Below are 18,954 nucleotides of genomic sequence, written 5' to 3' on the forward strand. Positions count from 1 at the left end.
CTCCCACTTACCACCCTTCCTTGGTTGGTCAATATCCTCCCCCCTCCCTTTCTCCCAAGTTCTCCCCTCCCTCCGCACCGCACCTCCCATCCACCCACACCACATCCGTGCATATAGAAATGTCAAGTAGTCCTGTATATTGTACCTGATGACTATTCGACGAAACCGGTCTTTTTTAAAATTAAAATCAATGGAACTTACAAAGTTGTTATTATTTAATTTTTTGTAAACATAGAATTTCTTTGCTCGGTGGATGAAATGGGAGAGTAGTTGGAAGGAATCCAAATTTCTTGTCATTAGGAAAGGTGTATGCAGGACATTTTTAATTGATATAGATTACTGAAGGATATGATATGGAGGGGAGAAATAATACTTTTTTAGTTTTTTCATACGATCCTTATGCACCCTCAAGTTAATGATTTAGAATTTTGTGAACTGTAAACCAGGTTAAAACATCTGTTCTAATTTCATACCTAACGGTTTGAAGTAAGGGAAACTTCCAAATAGTTGACAAATCAAGAATGATCAATTACTGCCAAGATTTAATAAAAATTAGTTTATGCGTTGGTATTGCTAAAAATGAAACCTATAATCAGTGAATTAGCTACAGCATGGTAACAAATGGGTTATTCCATCGTGGCTATTGATGATTTTCCAATTTACATTGATTCAAGTTTTTGTCTAGAATTGTGAAAAGTTGAATATTCATTTCAGACCAAAATTTGAAAATTTAGAATATGATTTAAAACTTTGCAATTGGACTAAAAATTAAAATTTTTTCAAAGTTTGTCAGCTGTGTGATCAATTTTTCCCTTCTTGTTATTTGTCCCTAGTATAATCAATATTTTGGTGAGGTTTTGCTCCTATTTATGGAAGATAGCAATGTATAAACTTCTTCTGCATCAGCTCCCTTTATGCCTAATTGTCCATATGCTCATAGATTTATTTAAAATGCATTGAATTTTGGGTATAAATATATAATTAATTAATTTTATTTTTGTTGTAAAGAAAGCATAGGCTTTGACAGGACACAAGTAAGGATATTTGGCACTAAAAAAACCATGCACATTGAAGGAAAAAAATTTCCCAGAGTTGATTTGTACTCCAAGTGTAAGTACATATCACAATTAAATGTTTTGGCAGCCTATGGGAATGGTAGTTTGGTCATAATTCAAAAAATAAATGAAACAGTCTAAATTCTATTCTTTGACCATCCTCCTTGGAGAGCGCCAAGACTTAGTCATATTTAGTTTACTGCTTTATAATTAAAAAATTAGTAATGCTGCCTGTTGCATGGTAAAATGGTGTTCATTGAAGAAAAACTGTATTCTTACAAAAGTTGACATCTTTATAATTAGGGCTACTATACTTCTTAAAGAAGCAGCATTGTCCTGAATTTTCTCATGACTAAAATTGGCCTTACTGCTTTGTCAAAAAGTATGAAAAGCCCGAAGTTTTATTATTATTGGATCTTCTGGATTTCATCACTTTAAATGAAATAAATTCATGGTCTTCTGGTTAGTTCCTAATTTTCAATACCTTGGTAAACATTTCTTTTGTCTGTTAGTGCAAGTCACTACCACTAAAGAGTGAGTGATGTTAAAGCTTCCCATTCTTTCCAAAGAAACTGCGGGAGATGCCGCAACAGTAACTTTTAACGGAGTCATCCGCTGATGTGCATTTCAATGCAACAATTTCAGAGCGTAAAAATCATTCGCCTTAACTGGGACTCGAACCCAGATCCCTCAATATCCAGTCGAGTGCTTTAGCCACTTAAGCTAAGTGGAGGACGCCTCGGTAGCTTAAGTGGCTAAAGCACTCGACCGGATATTGAGGGATCTGGGTTCGAGTCCCAGTCAAGGCGAATGATTTTTACGCTCTGAAATTGTTGCATTGATTTTCTTCCCATTCTTGTTATTTCTGATTATGATTAAAGCAGCTAGGTGGTTACGATTTATTGCAAAATATCTATTATATACATTAATTTTCTACGTTATATAATGCTTTGTGATTGTTTAAGCTGTTTAAAAACACACAATGTACTTAGAATGCAAGCTAATGGCCTGATTATTTCCTTATCCTTAAGGGAATTGTGCATGTGTGCATGTAAATATTAAAGCATGGCACTGCTAAAATACATAATCTTTGATTAATATTGTTCTGAAGTAAATTATTTTTTTGTTTGGTTAAGAGCTTGGTAAATTTGAGAGGTTAAGGGAGGCATAGGCCGAAAGTGTTGGCAACTGTATGGGAACAACTCACATGACACTGTGACACTTATTTGCTGGGATTGGAGCCTAAGGGGCGGAATGATTAAAGCTTTTACTTGAATCACAAGTCTTCTGAAAACAAATGCTAATCTCTTTATTCACGTATATCAGTGAGTTAAACATATGCACTGTGTATGGACTGTGAGTAATGCAATGTAAAGCTGAAAAAGAAATGGAGAGTCCAGTGAATGGTGGATGCTGGCAAGCTTGCTGTGAATGGTGCTTACCTGTGGTTTTGGCTTCATTTTGGACCTCTATGAAGGATAGGGATCAGAATAAACTCCTGGAAAATACTTGGTGATGAATGGAACTACCTATAGTTTAGATAGGATTAAATTATGGAGATTGTAACATGAAATATACACACTTTGGAGCCACTCTTATCTCCATCCACTACTCATGAGGAGCATGCATAAAAAACTTAGGCAGGTCAGAGTTGATTATATTTTGTCTCCTATTCTGCATCTCCTTTGTGTCTCTTCTTTTTTAAAGCTTCTTTTTCCTATTATGATCTTTTATTGTCCTCTCTACTATATCCATCTTCATTTGAAAAACTTCCCAAATATACAAACTTCTTTTGTTCATGCTCGTCACCTTTATTGCTTAATTTCTCTTTCCTAATTCTTGGGAACCTCTTTACCTTTGTTTTTTTTCCACTGATTCTTCTTGTCCCATGGAATTGTGTGGGAGGCCTGCCTCGAGAGTTGGTAGCATTGGATTGAGGTGTGGATGATGTTCAGTGCCCATTTCATTCCAGGGTCGACCACCCTCTCCCTACGTACTACCACTGCCCCTAAGCCCCTCCATCCCAGGGGTCCCTCCACCTTCGGATGCCTCTCTGAGGCCATGAGGTTCTCATACACTCTGATCTCATGGCAGAGATCGATGGCCTGCCTTCCGCCGGGATTAGGCTTCCTGCTTCCTGTACCCAGGGTGATCTCCTGCTATCTGGACCCTCAGTTTTGGAACTTGTGCATCAGGTATGTGTACGCTCAGATTATTCAAGATTTATATAAGTTCAAGTTTATTTCCCTTAATATTTTACATACAATTTTGGATATTTCTGAATACATTATTATATGGATCTTTGGATATCACCTTAAGGCATTAATAGGTCTGTTGTGGGGCTAACATTTAAAATATGCTGCCCCAAGCAGCAGAATACAAGGTCTATCCCAAAAGTAGTATGACTTATTTTTCCCAATTGGACGGGAGGCGGTTTCCCTGGTGGAGCTCGAGGGAGGGGATTCTCAGGAAAGATTGGAGGTCGGTAGCAGTTGACTTCCAGCATTTGTGGAGGGCGAATCGTTCGTTTGCCAAATCTCTTTAACGTGACCTCGTTATGCTCCGTCATGAACCGGTCATATGAACAACGCTACACCAAGTTTTGCGTGAAACTGAGCAAAACCGGGAAAGACAGACATGACCTACTCAAGGCAGCGTATGGTAATAACGCCATGGGCAGATCGGGTGTTAATGAGTGGCACAAGTTGTTTCGGGAGGGTAGAGAAGATTTTGAAGACGCCGAACGTTCAGGACGCCCTTTGACCTCAAAAAGTGACTAAAATCTTGCAAGTGTGAAGGCTTTGTTGGACAGGGATCGCATATAAAATATTCGCATGGCTACTGACGAACTTTGCATCCCTGAAAGTGATGTACATCGACTTATGACCGGAAGCATGGACATGAGAAAGTTGTGTGGGGGGAGTTCGGTGCCGTGAGTGCTCTCGGACGAGCAAAAGGAAACTTGCACGCGGATGTGCCAAGAGCTTCTGCCCCACCAGACTTCCTCTTCCCTTGCCTCAAATCCGTGCTGAAAGGACGTCACCCTAGGCTCGGTGAAAGCGTTACAACAGGCGGTGACGAGGGAGCTTAGCAGCATTCCGGGCGCCGCCTTCCAGAAGGCATGCGAGGCGTGGAAAACCCACTGACAGTGATGTGCGGATACGCAAGGGTGCTACTTCGAAGCCTTTTGAGTGAATATATCAATTCTGGCATTGAATTTTTTGAAAATTGACTTCTACTAATTCTGGGACATACCTTGTAATTTATAAAACAAAGATGGAAACGGATATTAAATCCTATTCCATCTACAGTAGCTTGCAAATCATGGCAAAAAATAGAGTGGTGTCACTTTCGTTCTTTTATTAATCACGATTCAACACGCGCATAGGGTGAGTATCCCATGATCACCAGGATTTTTAATTGCACATGCTCGTCATATCAGCTTAAGAGTCATCAATTGCTCTCAAAAATTAGGTTTCTGTGTAGGGCTTTGTTGTTGTGGTTCATAATAAATACGTTTTCACTCTTCAAAGGTGATAACTGATAATATTGCAGCAGTATCATGCTCAATGGTGAATATTTTATGACATTTTCAAAAGCTTACACTGCTCACGAGGTTGCTCACAGCAGATGCTTGTCGTCCACCACCATTCTTCCAAGTATATAATAGTAATAGTAGTTGAGTTCTAGGGAAGGCGACTGACAGTTGAGGTAATTTGCGCTATTAAGGACGGATGGGAAAGGAGGAAGGGTGGATCCCGGCGTACATTAGCCACTGTAACATCCCGATCCCCTCCATTCTTCCAAAGGGACCTTGAAGTGCTCCATGGAGTTCCACCCACCATGGAGTTACTGCAGGAGGACTCAACTGACAGTGACTCCTTTTTACTCTTGGAGGACTTTAATATATGCACTGTGTCTTGGGCTTTTGATCCTGTCAGGGTAGCAGTTAAGCCTTATGCCAAGGATTTGAAATAGTGGTATTAATCATGCTCACCTTTTAGGGTGAATGAATTGATAAATGGGTTTAGTTTGGAACAATTAATAAACTTTCCTACAGGCGACAACAACTTCCTAGGCTTGATTTTAAAAGTAATTAGGAGGCTGTGTATTATGCTCCGATCATGGCGAAGATGCAAATTCAACTAAAAGGCAGCAGGAAACTGAAAGTTTTTGAAACAAATATCTACTTTTAAGTGTAGCTCAAATGATGAATAGCATTCCCATGTAAAAAAATTACTATTATAATTGAAGAGGTAATTAATACTGCTGTAAAAATTATTGCATAACCAAGAGAAAAGTACGGATTGGAGGAAATGTGTGGTATCTACATGAAAATTTACAGCATTCCCAAGCCATTAACTCCTACCATATCTGAACAACGTTGATTATTACAACATTTCAATTTATGTCTAATGTTTTAATTATTTAGATAATTATTTTCTTATTTTTAATACCATAGTAAACAATTCATTTTGGATATAACATTAAATATTTTTGTATTTAGAAAAAAATTGAAATTCTTGTTTAAAGCGTGACAATGCAATTGTAAATATCAACAGTAGTCGCAATAATCCATCGGTATGGATGAATGAGAGGGATATGACCAATTCCTGTCAGGTTGGCGACACAAAAAATGCCTCCCTATCTCCGGAGTGAGGCTAATTTCGTCCAAGCATTCCATCCCAAATCACTTAATTGGCGCGTTTTTTTGTATTTGGCAGGCAATTGGGCGGTAGGGCCGCCGGCGTCCTTTACCACCTATTCCTCGGCGACCTCCACGTCTTGTTCGAGGAAGGACTCCTGCCCCCGGCGGGGCACGCGGCGGCACTCTGGAGCATCACGTGATGCCGTCTCTCCTCCATTCTTCGAAAGGAATACTCCGAGAAAGCTCGCTTCACTCTTTCGTGATTTGAATAACCCACCCTGCACTTTCAAATCTTACTTCTGCATGAGACTATTTGATTGATTACTTTTGCCGTGTATTAAATTGGCTTGGATTAAATTTTAATGTTTCGTGGTGAGCTTTTGGAGTTGCTGGAGATGGAAATTTTCTGGAGTCTGGAGTTGAAATCTTTTTCTGCCTACTCTCATTTCTCATCAATGTTTTCTTCAATAAAATTAGCATTCAGTACCAAAGTCTGACTCTCCTTCCCTCTTGCCGTCCATATTTTTCGAGTTGGTCTCCCATCTTCTTCAATGAGAGTACTCCTAAGCACTAAATGTTGTAGGGAAACTTTTCTTCTCTTGCAGTGTTTATTATTTCTGTGGTACTTGCATTGACCTCTTCTAAGTACTCAGAATCGGAATATATATATATATATATATATATATATATATATATATATATACTACCTTGATCAAAAATTTCCCGGAATTTAATCAGAAAATTAAAAATACAAGTTTATTCATCTAAATCTATATTGTCCCCTTCAAAGTAATCCCCATCGACTGCAACACACTTATGCCAGCGCTTGATCCAATCCTCGAAACATTTTTTATATTCGGTTTTCGGTATGTCCATCAGTGCTTCCTGCGATTTTTCCATTACTTCCTCTCGGCTGCTAAAACGCGTTCCCCGTAATGGTTTTTTAACTCGATTGAACAGAAAGAAGTCACAGGGAGCCAAATCAGGTGAATTCGGTGGCTGTTGGATGGTATTTGTTGCATTTTTCGTCAAAAAATTACGAATAATGATAGCACTGTGCGACGGTGCGTTATCATGGTGCAAAATCCACGAGTTTTCTGCCCACATTTCTGGTCTCTTTCGGCGAATTGCTTCACGCAAACGTCTCATAACGCCCAAATAATACTCTTTGTTTACTGTCTGGCCTTCTGGCAAAAATTCATGATGCACTACACCGTTGTAATCCATGAAAACCGTCAGCATTGCCTTCTTTTTTGACTGAAAACGACGTGGTTTTTTTGGTCTCGGCTCATTTGGTGAACGCCATTCACTTGCCTGATGTCTGGATTGCGTGTCGTACTCATAAACCCACGTCTCGTCTCCAGTAATGATCCTTTTGATGAATGTGGGATCGGATTCAGCCTCGCAAATCATGTCTTTTGCGACGTCAACACGGTCTCTTTTTTGCATGAAATTGAGGTCTTTTGGCATGCTACACGACGGAAACCCAAATCATTAACCACAATGTCTTGGGCGGATCCATAGGCAATGTTCAAGTCCTCCGCTATTTCTCTGATGGTTAATTTGCGGTTATTGACCAACATTTCTTTTACTTTATCAATTTTTTCACTGACTTTCGATGTCGATGGTCTGCCACTGCGTTCATCATCTTCGATTGACTCACGACCACTTCTGAACCGCTCGTGCCACTGGTAAACGACCGTTTTTTTTAGAGAATCGTTGCCGAAACACTTTTCCAACATTTCCAACGTCCGTGCGCCACTAAATCCGTTTTTTACGCAAAATTTAATACAAGTTCGTTGTTGCAAATTTAAATCCATTTCTGAAATTGTAAAAAATCGCCAACACACACAGAGATAGATGTACTCTTGGCTACGTAACTTTTGCAAATGTCAAGTTATGACACTAAGATTTAAAGGGAATATCAACAACAGATGTACCAATTTAACAAAAAAAACAGAACTCAAATCGGAACGATGGGAGCGCCACACGTTGGTAATTCCGGGAACTTTTTGATCAAGGTAGTATATGTTGTTTTTAAAATCAATATAAGTGTTTAAATATATACATAGGTGACCTGAAAAGTTTCCGACCTGAAATTTCTGACCTCGGAAACATATATATATATTGTTTTTAAAATCAATATGTGTTTAGATATATACATAGGTGACCTGAAAAGTTTCCGACCTGAAATTTCTGACCTCGGAATATATATGTTGTTTTTAAAATCAATATAAGTGTTTAGATATATACATAGGTGACCTGAAAAGTTTCCGACCTGAAATTTCTGACCTCGGAAACATATATATATATATATATATATATATATATATATATATATATATATATATATATATATATATATATATATATATATATGTTTCCGATTAAATAAAGAAGAATCAATTAATAAAACGAAGGTTATGCGATTTTTTAAAAGAAAAAGGCTAAGCTTAACATTAAAATAGGAGGGCAAAAACTAGAGCAGGTAGAACAGTTTACGTATCTCGGTAGTGTTTTGGACCAACACGGTCAAAGTAGTAAGGACGTAAGGAGAAGAATTGCGCTAGGCAAAGAGGCTTTCACAAGGAGGAGGGAGATAATGACGGGGACGTTGAGTAAGGATGTTAAGAAAAGACTCGTAAAAACTTTAATTTGGAGCGTAGCTATGTACGGCGCGGAAACGTGGTCATTGAAACAGGAAGATAGACGTAGACTGGAGACTTTTGAAATGTGGGTATGGAGAAGAATGGAGAATGTGAAATGGACAGAGAAGAAAACGAACGAGGAAGTACTTGGTATGGTGGGCGAAGAGAGGGGTTTGTTGGGAGCAATCCTATGGAGGCAGGAAAAGTGGCTGAAGGGGGCATTGACCGGCAGCGGGATGTTGAAGACTGTGATTGAGGGGAGAATGTTAGGCAAACGAGGAAAGAGAAGGAACAGGATAGGGATGTTGGACGGGATGAAGGGAAGAAGAAAGTACTCAGAGCTGAAGAGGGACCTGATGTAGAGTGGGATGTTGTGTTTTGCTAGGGGCCACAAATTATTTAATTAGTAATTACGTCCATCCAAAAACCTACCTTATCCGGTAGATTGCCTAATAAAAATAATAATATATATATACAGGGTCGCACCCAAAAGTGGTAGGACTGATTTTCTCTGGCGCGAACGGAGCGGTGGAGGGGGTCTGCCTGGCAGGGTAAGGTGGAGGGGGCTCTTAGACAACAGACCGACACCAACCTCAGTCACCTGCGGGATGTCGTTGAGTGAGGACACCGTTTTTAGTGAAGCAAGTTTTTTGTCCGCGTCGAAAAACAAAATGAATCTGAATTTAGAGCAACGTTATTCCGTGAAGTTTTGTACGAAAGTCGGGAAGACGGCAACTGAGACCCTCGATATGATCAAGCAGGCTTATGGGGACACTGCCTTAAGCCGTTCCACAGTATTTGAGTGGCACAACTTGTTTAAAGAGGGTAGGGAGCTCGTTGAAGACGAACACCGCTCCGGACGGCCGTCGACGGCAGGAACCGACACGAATGTGGACAAAGTGAGGACACTGCTGAACCCAGACAACGCTTAACCAGTGAAGAAATTGCAGACCAGTTGGGTCTGTCTGCATCCAACGTCCAACGCATTATTTCACAGGATTTGGCCATGCGCAAGGTGTGCGCCAAGATGGTGCTGAGTGAAAAATTCTGAGTGTCGACCAACAGGCAACGCGTCGTCCTGGCCAAATACGGCGTTGCCACGTTGCCGCACACGCCCTATTCTCCCGATCTGGCACCACCGGACTTCTTCTTCTTCCCCCTGATGAAAAGATAGCTCAATGGACGACGTTTTGACTCGATAAAGGCTGTTCAAGAGGCTTCGACGAGGGTCATCAACGGCATCCCCAAAGAAAATTTCCAGCGGGCGTATGGGGAATGGGAGCGACGTTATACTAAGTGTGTAGCAGCTCAAGGAGCATAATTTGAAGATTATTAAGTCGATGTAAGTATATCGTTAATAAAATTCTTGTAAAAAAATCAGTCCTACCACTTTTGGGTTCAACCCTGTATATATATATATATATATATATATATATATATATATATATATATATATATATATATATATATATATATGTATATATATATAATTTTTTTTTAAAATTATTTTATATTATATATATATATATAATTTATTATATATATGTATATATAATAAATTGGACAGCAACAAACAATATATAAACACATAAAAAGATCACTCACATGTAATTTCTTAATCATTTCGACGGATTTCTGCTCCGTCTTCATCGGAAGATAGAGAAGTAATGACTCCTGGAATAGTAGCGGTGAGGGGTGCGAGAAAAAGGGGAGGCGGCCAGGGGAAGGGGAGAACGGGAGGGGTGAGAGGAATGGTTGGGGGAGAGGAAAGGCTAGAGGGGAGCGGAGATAGGGAAGGAGGGAGAGGGAGGAGGTGGAATTGACACAAAATCGGAAAAGAAAATCTCCTCAACGCAACTATTGCAACATCCGAGACCCAGGTTTCAACTTACAAAGTCTCGTAGCTCTCGGACTGAAAGAATTTCCGCCTTCGTGCACTACTATCTCCAACCTTTAGTTCACTCCCTACTCTCCTTTATAAAAGATACCTACCACTTCCTCAGATTGCTTCACTCAACTTCGAGGGAGGAAGATGTAAAATCTTCATCGGAAGAAATAGAAGTAATGTAGAAAAAAGTAGAATTATTTCTATTTTATTATTTCTTCCGATGAAGACGGAGTTGAATTCCGTCGAAATGACCAAGAAATAACGTGTGAGTGCTTTTTATGTGTTCTTATATTGTTTGTTGCTGTCCAAGTTTGTTATATATAGTATATGTATATATATGCATATATATACATATATATGCACACACATATGTATATGAAGGCACAGGTTCTATTCCCGGGCAAACCTCTCTGGGCACTCTCAGCTTCACCCAAGCTGCGTGAGGTTTTTAGGCACCAGCGATTCCTGGGAACCCATAGCCTGCCCAGGGAACAAGGAACTGGCCCCCCTAATTACCCTCATGTGCCAATCTCACACGCCATTGGGCTTAGTATCCGGCGTGCTCTACCGGCACCTACAAAAATCGGGTGTGCTCTACCGGCACCTACAAAACCGACCTTCGGGTTGATTTATGTATTCATGGTTTTTACATACGTGCACATTCACTTCTCTATGCTTACGAGAGAAGCTCTTAGTAACAAGGGACGGTCGCCCTATCCTATACACTACCGCTAAATGAGAATACCGTTTTTTTTAAGTCAATGTGTATGAAGAGAGTGAGAGAAAACGAATTTACTGGTTTGAGGAAAAAAAATACCATCAAGAGTAAGTGGTGGTGTCACTTTAACGTCGGCAGTGGGATTCGAATTTTCGTCTTTTGCCGCACGACCCTTGGTTCTCAACAGTCGGGAGAATGAAATTCAAAGAATAATGCGATCGGTCGATTTCGCTCGTGTGCGATCGAGCGCTCCCCGAGAGTTCTCTTTGAAAAGTACAAAGCGAACACCAGCACACACGAACCCCTTTCCGCTTGCGCCCTCTGTCGCCCCCCTCCCGCCCCTCGCCGTGTCTCAAAGCCCCCCTCCGAATGCCCCCATCATGTGCGACCTACTCCGCACCACCCTCCCGACCACCGATGCAGAAGCACTTACTAAAACTTCAATTGCGTCCTTTTTGATTTTCCTTCGTGCCGGCGGCATTAGGATCTATGCTAGAATACCACGGTGGCAATATATTATGCTATGCATATAAACACAAAGGAATATTAAATGAGCTGTTTTAATGGTAGCGTTTATTTAATGAATATGAATAGAAAATGTTTCTAGTAAAAACGTATACGGCTAAATGTTCATTAATTCCAATGGCGTGTGATCTTATCGAGGGAGTGAAGAGTTAATTATTTTGGTTCCACCCTCTCATGTGTAGTGTTACTCATCTACGTATTTCTTCGGCGTCTATTTTTTTCTCATTTGACTTCCACGCAATTTAATTTGAGAATAAATTCTTAGAAAATCGTCCGTCTCATATTTAATTATTATAAAACGAATAAGAAATATTTTTAAAACTTCATATACCAACAACTTATTCAATTACTGATGTCTTTTAAATACTTCACTAATAAACACAAATTAAGGTTATCAATGATTTTGAGCTACTAATGGGAGGACTAGCTTGGGCAGTCGACTTAACTTTAATTTCCCTTAATTGAAGAATACAATGGAATGCTGAGCGACTCTACTGGCGGTTGGCCGAGGGTATACTTACAAGTACTTCAGACAGATTTGAGATGGTCAAGGAAACAAAATGCCTCTCCCGTTCCCCTCTCCTGAAATTCTTAAAAGACTCCAATACCTTTCCGCACCAAACCCACCAAGGCAGTGATGTCCATCGACCGTCCCTTATTGAGGGTCAAATAATTGCAGACAAACACCCCCTCTCTGAATGAAAAACACAATGTGTTTTTTTCCCGTTGTTATTTCCCAGAATGGTGGAGGGATAAATTGTGTTCCTCATTTAATGAACATAAACTTTTACCAATTTGAGCCAGAAACCATCGAACCCCAGCCCACTAATAGGTTGTTTCGCCAATACTCAATTTACCCCCTCTCCCTTACTCCCCCTACCTTACTCCCCTCTTATAGGCAGGCTATGTAAGTTGGAAAATTTTATCATGTATGACACCTGATGATGCTGCGTAGCATCGAAACCATGGTCGTGTGAAGTATTAAATATTTATGTGTAAGTGCAAAGTTTCTTTTTCTACCCTCATTATGGAGGAATTCCACAAAGTTATACCTGAACCTCGTATGTTTGAAAAATTGCAGTGGTCATGCTAAAGACAAATTTTCCTCACCAAATATAAGGGTACCAGGGGACTCTGTCTAGCCTCGCACCTTTTCACACGATGACCAGTAAATTCTTATTTTTCATTTCTTCTGGGAATGTAAAAAATAAGGATAAATACTGAAGACCTTTCATTAAAGAAAGTAATGGAAGCAGTATGGAATGAATGTGTGTGCATATATATATATATATATATATATATATATATATCCCTCCCCGGACTACAACCTTGACGTGGTGGAAGGGCTTGTGCGTTCCGATGACCCCTAGAGCTGTGCTGGCGGGAGTAATAATAATTGCTCCTGGTAGGGTCACCCATGCCAGATAGGTCTAAGGTTAGGAGCCAGACGAAAGGTAGTCCATTCTCCAGAAATTGGAGAATGTTAAGCGAGAAATGGGAAGGGGAAATTTAGATATTTTAGGTCTATGCGAGGTGAGATGGAAGGATAGCGGGGATTACTGGAGTGATAATTATAGAATAATATACAGCGGCGGGGACGAGAGCCAACGAGGGGTTGCCATAGTATAAAATAAAGAGGTAGGAAGAAGCGTAGTCGACATAGAGCAGGTAACGGGTAGATTATTACTAATAGAAATAAAAGCAGAACCGACGAACTTGGTTATTATTCAGGTATGCATGCCACCGAGCAACCATAAGGAAGAAGAGGTCGATAGGATATACGATCAGTTAGAGGACATAATCGCGTGTGTTCCTGCGGTTTAAACACGAGGAATTACCGCGGGGAGAAAGCAGTTGACTTCTGCAGAAGACAGGGGCTAGTCATCACCAACACTTGGTTTAGACACCACAAAAGACGCAGGTATGCATGGAAAATGCCAGGTGACTCAGAAAGGTATCATCTAGATTATATTCTGGCTAGACAATTATTTAGGAACAGTGTGATAAATTCGCACAGCTTCCCGGGAGCGGATGCGGACTCAGACCACAATTTAGTGGTTATGAAATGTAGCGTCCGTTTCAAAAAGATAAGGCAAAGGCGGCGAGTTAGAAAATGGAATGTAGAAGCATTAAATGGGTTGAAAAGGAAGGAATACAAACAGGCGGTACAGGAAATCATGGAGGATGGTAAAGAGCCTTGTACTATCGAAGAAAAATGGGAAAGTATTAAGAAAGGGTTGTCTAAAGCCGCAAAAGACACCATTGGAACCGTTAACGCTAAAAGGAAAGGAAACCATGGATCACGGATGAGATGATTACAAAGATGGATGAGCGGCGAAAATGGAAGAATGTAAATACAGAATTAGGCAAAATGAAGTACAAAGAATTAAACAATAAATTGAGGCGGGCAACAAATAAAGCAAAAGAAGCATGGTGGAAGACGCAGTGCGAGGATGTGGAAAGTCTGCAGAGGAAGGGTGAAATCGGTGCGCTGTACAGCAAAGTTAAATATTTATCGGGAAGTAAGAAAGGGAGATCTATGCTAACAGTTAGAGATAAGGCGGGTAAGGTAATAGTTGACACAGGAAAGATCCAAGAGAGATGGAAGGAGTATATAGAACTGTATAGTAAAGAACTTGGACCAACAAAGTTAGACATAGAAAATGAACATGACGTAGAGGAAGATAGCTTAGGTCCAGGCATACTAGACGATGAGATAGAAAGGGCATTAAGGGAGATGAAACTAAATAAGGCCGTGGGGGTGGATAACATTCCCGCGGAACTATTGAAATGTTTATGAAAGTTTGGGAGGAAGAGGCTATATGGGCTGATCCGTAGTATTTATGAGGAAGGAATATGGCCGGAAGACTTTGTGAGATCAGTTTTAGTTCCTATTCCGAAAAAGGTAAAGGCTACATCATGTGAGGACTACAGGACGATAAGTTTGATATCCCACGCAGCTAAAGTTGTTCTTAGGATCATTGACAACAGGATAGAGAGTAGGGCAAATGATTACTTAGGGGATGATCAGTTTGGGTTTAGGAAGGGGAGAGGTACGCGTGATGCCATTGCAGTAATGAGATTATTAATCGAGAGGAATATAGAACACAACCAGGAGGTATTCGCCTGTTTCGTAGATTTCGAAAAAGCGTTTGATAGAGTGTATTGGGAAAAACTAATGAGTATATTCAAGAAAATAGGATTAGATTGGAGGGAAAGGAGGCTAATCCGCAACCTGTACATGTCTCAGACTGCTCAGGTGCTGGTGGGAAACGGAGAGTCAGGATGGGCAGTGTTAGGAAGGGGTGTAAGGCAGGGTTGCCCATTATCACCGTTGCTGTTCAACCTGTATGCAGAGGAAATGATCAAAGAGGCATGGGAAGAACTCAAGGTAGGAATGAAAGTGGGCGGGGGATTCATAAAATCAGTAAGGTTTGCTGATGACCAAGCTTTAGATTGTCAGTCAGCCAAGGGGTTGTGGTTTCCCAGGAAGACCTGGTACCCGAAAAATCACTTTAGCTTGGGTGGAGCTGCAGGTGCCCAGAGTGCTTTGCCCGGGAGTCGAACCCGGGACCCTCCGGTCAGCAGTCCAACGCTCTATCCACTGGACTACCGCGACCCATATATATTCATTCAAATCCCGCCAAACGGCGAATAAATACTCATATATATAGAAACAGATATTTGGAAAAGGGATAGGAACACACATAAAGGACGAACACAATAGAGGTGGGGAAGGCGGAATAAAACGGATCACAAGGGCAAGTGGAAGGTTCCGGTGTTCGAGTCCCGGTCAAGGAAATGTTTTTGCTCTTGTGATCCGTTCGATTCCTCCTTCCCCACCTCTATTGTGTTCGTCCTTTATGTGTGTTCCTATCCCTTTTCCTTATATCTGTTTCTATAAATATAAATGTATGTATATATATATATATATATATATATATATATACATGTTTGGTATATAAAAAAAGGTATTGGGAAATGCTTCGGAGAATAGATTTATTTAAGATATTACTGCTATGCCTCAAAATTCTTCGAAGTACGTCCCTTGAGCGTCGACACTCTTTTGCCAGAGCGGCTTTTCCACGACTCGAAGGCTCCCCAAGGTGGGCGGATTACTTGAGGTCCTTAGGGGTACATGTTCAAGCTTCTTTTACAGCACTTAGGGTCCTATGGTGGGGGAGGATTTCACTTTTGGGAACAGGAAATAGTCTATTAATGCCAAGTCGGGACTGTAAAGTGGTTGGGGAAATGTCGCGATGCCGTCGCAGGTCTTCTCAAGCAGATACTCGACTCTGCTTTTGGTTGCCCGTCCAAATGAATTCCGAACGTGTTTAGCGCAAATCTTTCGCATTGCTAAATGTTCTGTGATAATGGTGGACGCTGTCATCTTATTAATGCCAATACGATCTGCGATCACGTGCACAATTAACCGACGGTCTGAATTCAGCACGCGCTCCTCAGGAAATAAATGTTAGCGATACTTTTTATAAAAACCTTGTATATGGCCGGCACATGAAAGGAACTGGCCCCCTTACCCAGATGTGTGAAGTTCACATCTCGTCGGGTATAGTACTAGGTGAACTTTACCATCACCACTCTCTCTACGTAATATTTACTTGTATATGGTCGACGTAGTCCAGGGGTAGAGCGTTGGACTACTGACCGGAGGCCCCGGGCAAGCCTTTCTGGGCACCTGCAGCTCCACCCAAGCTAAGTGATTTTTCGTATACCAGATCTTCCTGGGAAACCATAACCGGCACAGGGAAAGGAATTGGCCCCCCTACCCTGATGTGATAATATCATGGGCCTAGTACTGTGTGAACTCTGTCATCACCTACCAAACAGACCTTCGGGTTGATTAATGTTTATGGTTTGTATGTATATATAATATATATTTTATCTATATATTATATATATATATATATATATATATATATATATATATATATATATATCCTTGTTTGTGTTCTTAGTGGTGTTAAATGGATCATAGGATGCCAAGTATTTGTTGCAGTATTTGATTAGATGTAGTATGGCTGGTGACCTATCAGCCCCTGCTGCACTTCCTTACGAGGGCTAGCAGGGTAGTGTATTGATTTACATAGAAACACCCTCCCTTTCCTTTGTCCCTTACTCATATTTCAGATTGTTCTTTGAGCCCCTTGTCACACACCTTTTTGGTAGATCGCGGAGATTGTGCAGATTTACTATCGAGAAAGGCCATTAAATTACCAACATTGAAATCCACCAAGATTTTGTAGCCAATCAATGTCAAAGAAATCGATCTGTAATGGCTTGGGTTCTTCCTATCCCCGAATTTGCACTAGGGAGTTATGCGGTGTAAATGGTACCGCTAGTGTGTGTGGCCCCTTCGAGTCGCGAATGAACGTCCCTCTATCGACTTGTAATCTATCGTTTTATGAAATTACGTTGTTTTCCGCAAGCTCCTTCATTAATCCAGCGGCGACTCCTTCCGGACATGGAGGATTTTTGTTTTTAAATATCGGATCGGTTTTTTGTTCTATTCGTTGACAACGATATGTCGCTCATGAGATCTTCAGTCAATGTGGAGGCGTTTTTTTGTGAAATAATATTTTTGGTGGTTCTGAAAGAAAAGGCATAGTTTATTGTCCTTGTTTACGCTGTAACGATTTCGCCATTTTCTAATTTTAAAGAATATAGAACTGGAAGTTTTCCTTATATTTATCTGAAGTTCGATTAAAATAATTTTTGGTTTTTCTGTAAACATTCGCGTAATAAATTCCAAAGAAACTGCGGGAGATGCCGCAACAGTAACTCTTACGGAGTCATCCGCAAATATGCATTTTAATGCAACAATTTCAGAGTGTAAAAATCATTCGCCTTGATTAGGATCCCAGTCAAGGCGAATGAGTTTTACACTCTGAAATTGTTGCATTAATTCGCTTAATATTTTACTCTTAAAGATACGTAATTATTTTTTAATAATATATTTCGTTTCGTACAAGTTTAGCTTCTGAAGTCTTCGCGATAGTTATATCAATATTGTTTGAACTGTATTTAAATTTTGAGAGCATTTTTATTTGTCATTTTGACGCCGCTTTGACCTTTGAACTATTCCGTTTTCGTTTCTTACTATCGCGTTATAATTTATATGGAATAAACTTCTTTGATTCGTCAATGATAAAATTCAAATTCATTCACCAACTGTATTCTTTATCAGAGCTATGTGTTTCCTATCTGAATGCTACCAATTCTCTTTTTAATTATCCCCAAATCACATTTAAGTTATTCTTATGGAATAGATACGCTTTACGCGTATTTACGCTTAATCACGTTCACGAACATTTCCAGTGTTTTTCTAATGCCTTGATTTCGGAATTAAATGGGTATCAAGAACAGTTGCTCTAGTCCGTGAGGAGTCGTCATGAAATCCGTTTAAAGAACTTTTTCTTTTTTCCCTTTGTGGTCCAGATGATTGACAAAAATCAAGAAAGTCAGGGGCCAAAGGCGAAGAGGCTTCCAGCGATGCCAGGAATCAAGATGGCGAAGCAAGTGAAAAGCCTTTAAACTGAACTACGATTTCGGAACATCGTGCCAATGCCAATTTCCGTTTCCCACAGTGATGTTTATGATCTGATGAGTGGCCTACAACTGACAGCACGCTAATATCTAGATTAATTGACGAATGAAAGTTCAGAATGGTGATTCAATATTTCACTTTAATAATGACGCCTGGACTACAAGTTCCTGAACAGTGTCATATCCGTTTCAGACTCCCCTCGACCAGGTCAGGCACACACAGGCGTGTTGCGGCGGAAGAGGCTTTTCAGAGCTGTTAAAGCTATGGTTTTTTATAGAGGTATTCGTGACGTTTTAAAGCGCTGAAATACTTTTATTGTACTCCATATGAAAATGGCATGAGTGAGAACCTTTATTGTTGAAGAAATTACGAGATAAAAATAATAATGCACACTTAGCGGATGACTCCGTTAAAAGGTACTTCCGCGGCACCTTCCGCAGTTTCATGGAGATAAACGTTATTTAATTTTTAAGGGTTTCACTTGACTCACCCTTGTAGCAGTACTGAGCACTATACTATTTTTCTTTAGTTGCCTTTTAATCCATTAACTTCTTGAATATTATTTAAAAATAAAGGAAATATTATGATGATGGGGGCTTATAGATACGGTTTGAAACTAATTGATGGGTAATAAATTATCGCGCTCCCTTTTGTAGCTGAAAATAAAAGTTAAGAATCCAGGAGGCATGGAGGAATTATTGGGCGCAGTACAATATCAGGTATCTTGGGGGTATAAAATGAAAAATAACAAAAATATTGCCAACATCATAGTTGTCGGTAGGGGAACAGATGCTACTTTAGGTCCTAAACACACCCTGTCGCAAGCTCTCGTGGTGGCTGTTCTGGTATTTTGCAGATGTGCATTAAGAGGAGAGAAATGAGACCAAGTGGTTTATTTCGCCATCCG

At 40.2% G+C, this 18,954-nt stretch overlaps 1 protein-coding gene across 2 annotated transcripts in view; it reads left to right on the top strand.

Moving 5' to 3' along the window:
- Positions 1–6,130, top strand: part of Grip128 (gamma-tubulin complex component 5) — a 62,075-nt gene extending 55,945 nt beyond the window's left edge. For both annotated transcript variants that reach the window (XR_011700696.1, XR_011700697.1), the window contains exons 19-20: positions 3,028–3,250; positions 5,780–6,130. The gene's annotated coding sequence lies outside the window, so the exon portion shown is untranslated. The remainder of the gene's footprint in view (positions 1–3,027; positions 3,251–5,779) is intronic.
- The last annotated feature ends 12,824 nt before the right edge of the window (positions 6,131–18,954 follow it).

This window comes from Hetaerina americana, unplaced genomic scaffold (genome assembly GCF_022747635.1).
Source record: "Hetaerina americana unplaced genomic scaffold, ioHetAmer1.1.p SCAF_2, whole genome shotgun sequence".
NCBI lineage: Eukaryota > Metazoa > Arthropoda > Insecta > Odonata > Calopterygidae > Hetaerina > Hetaerina americana.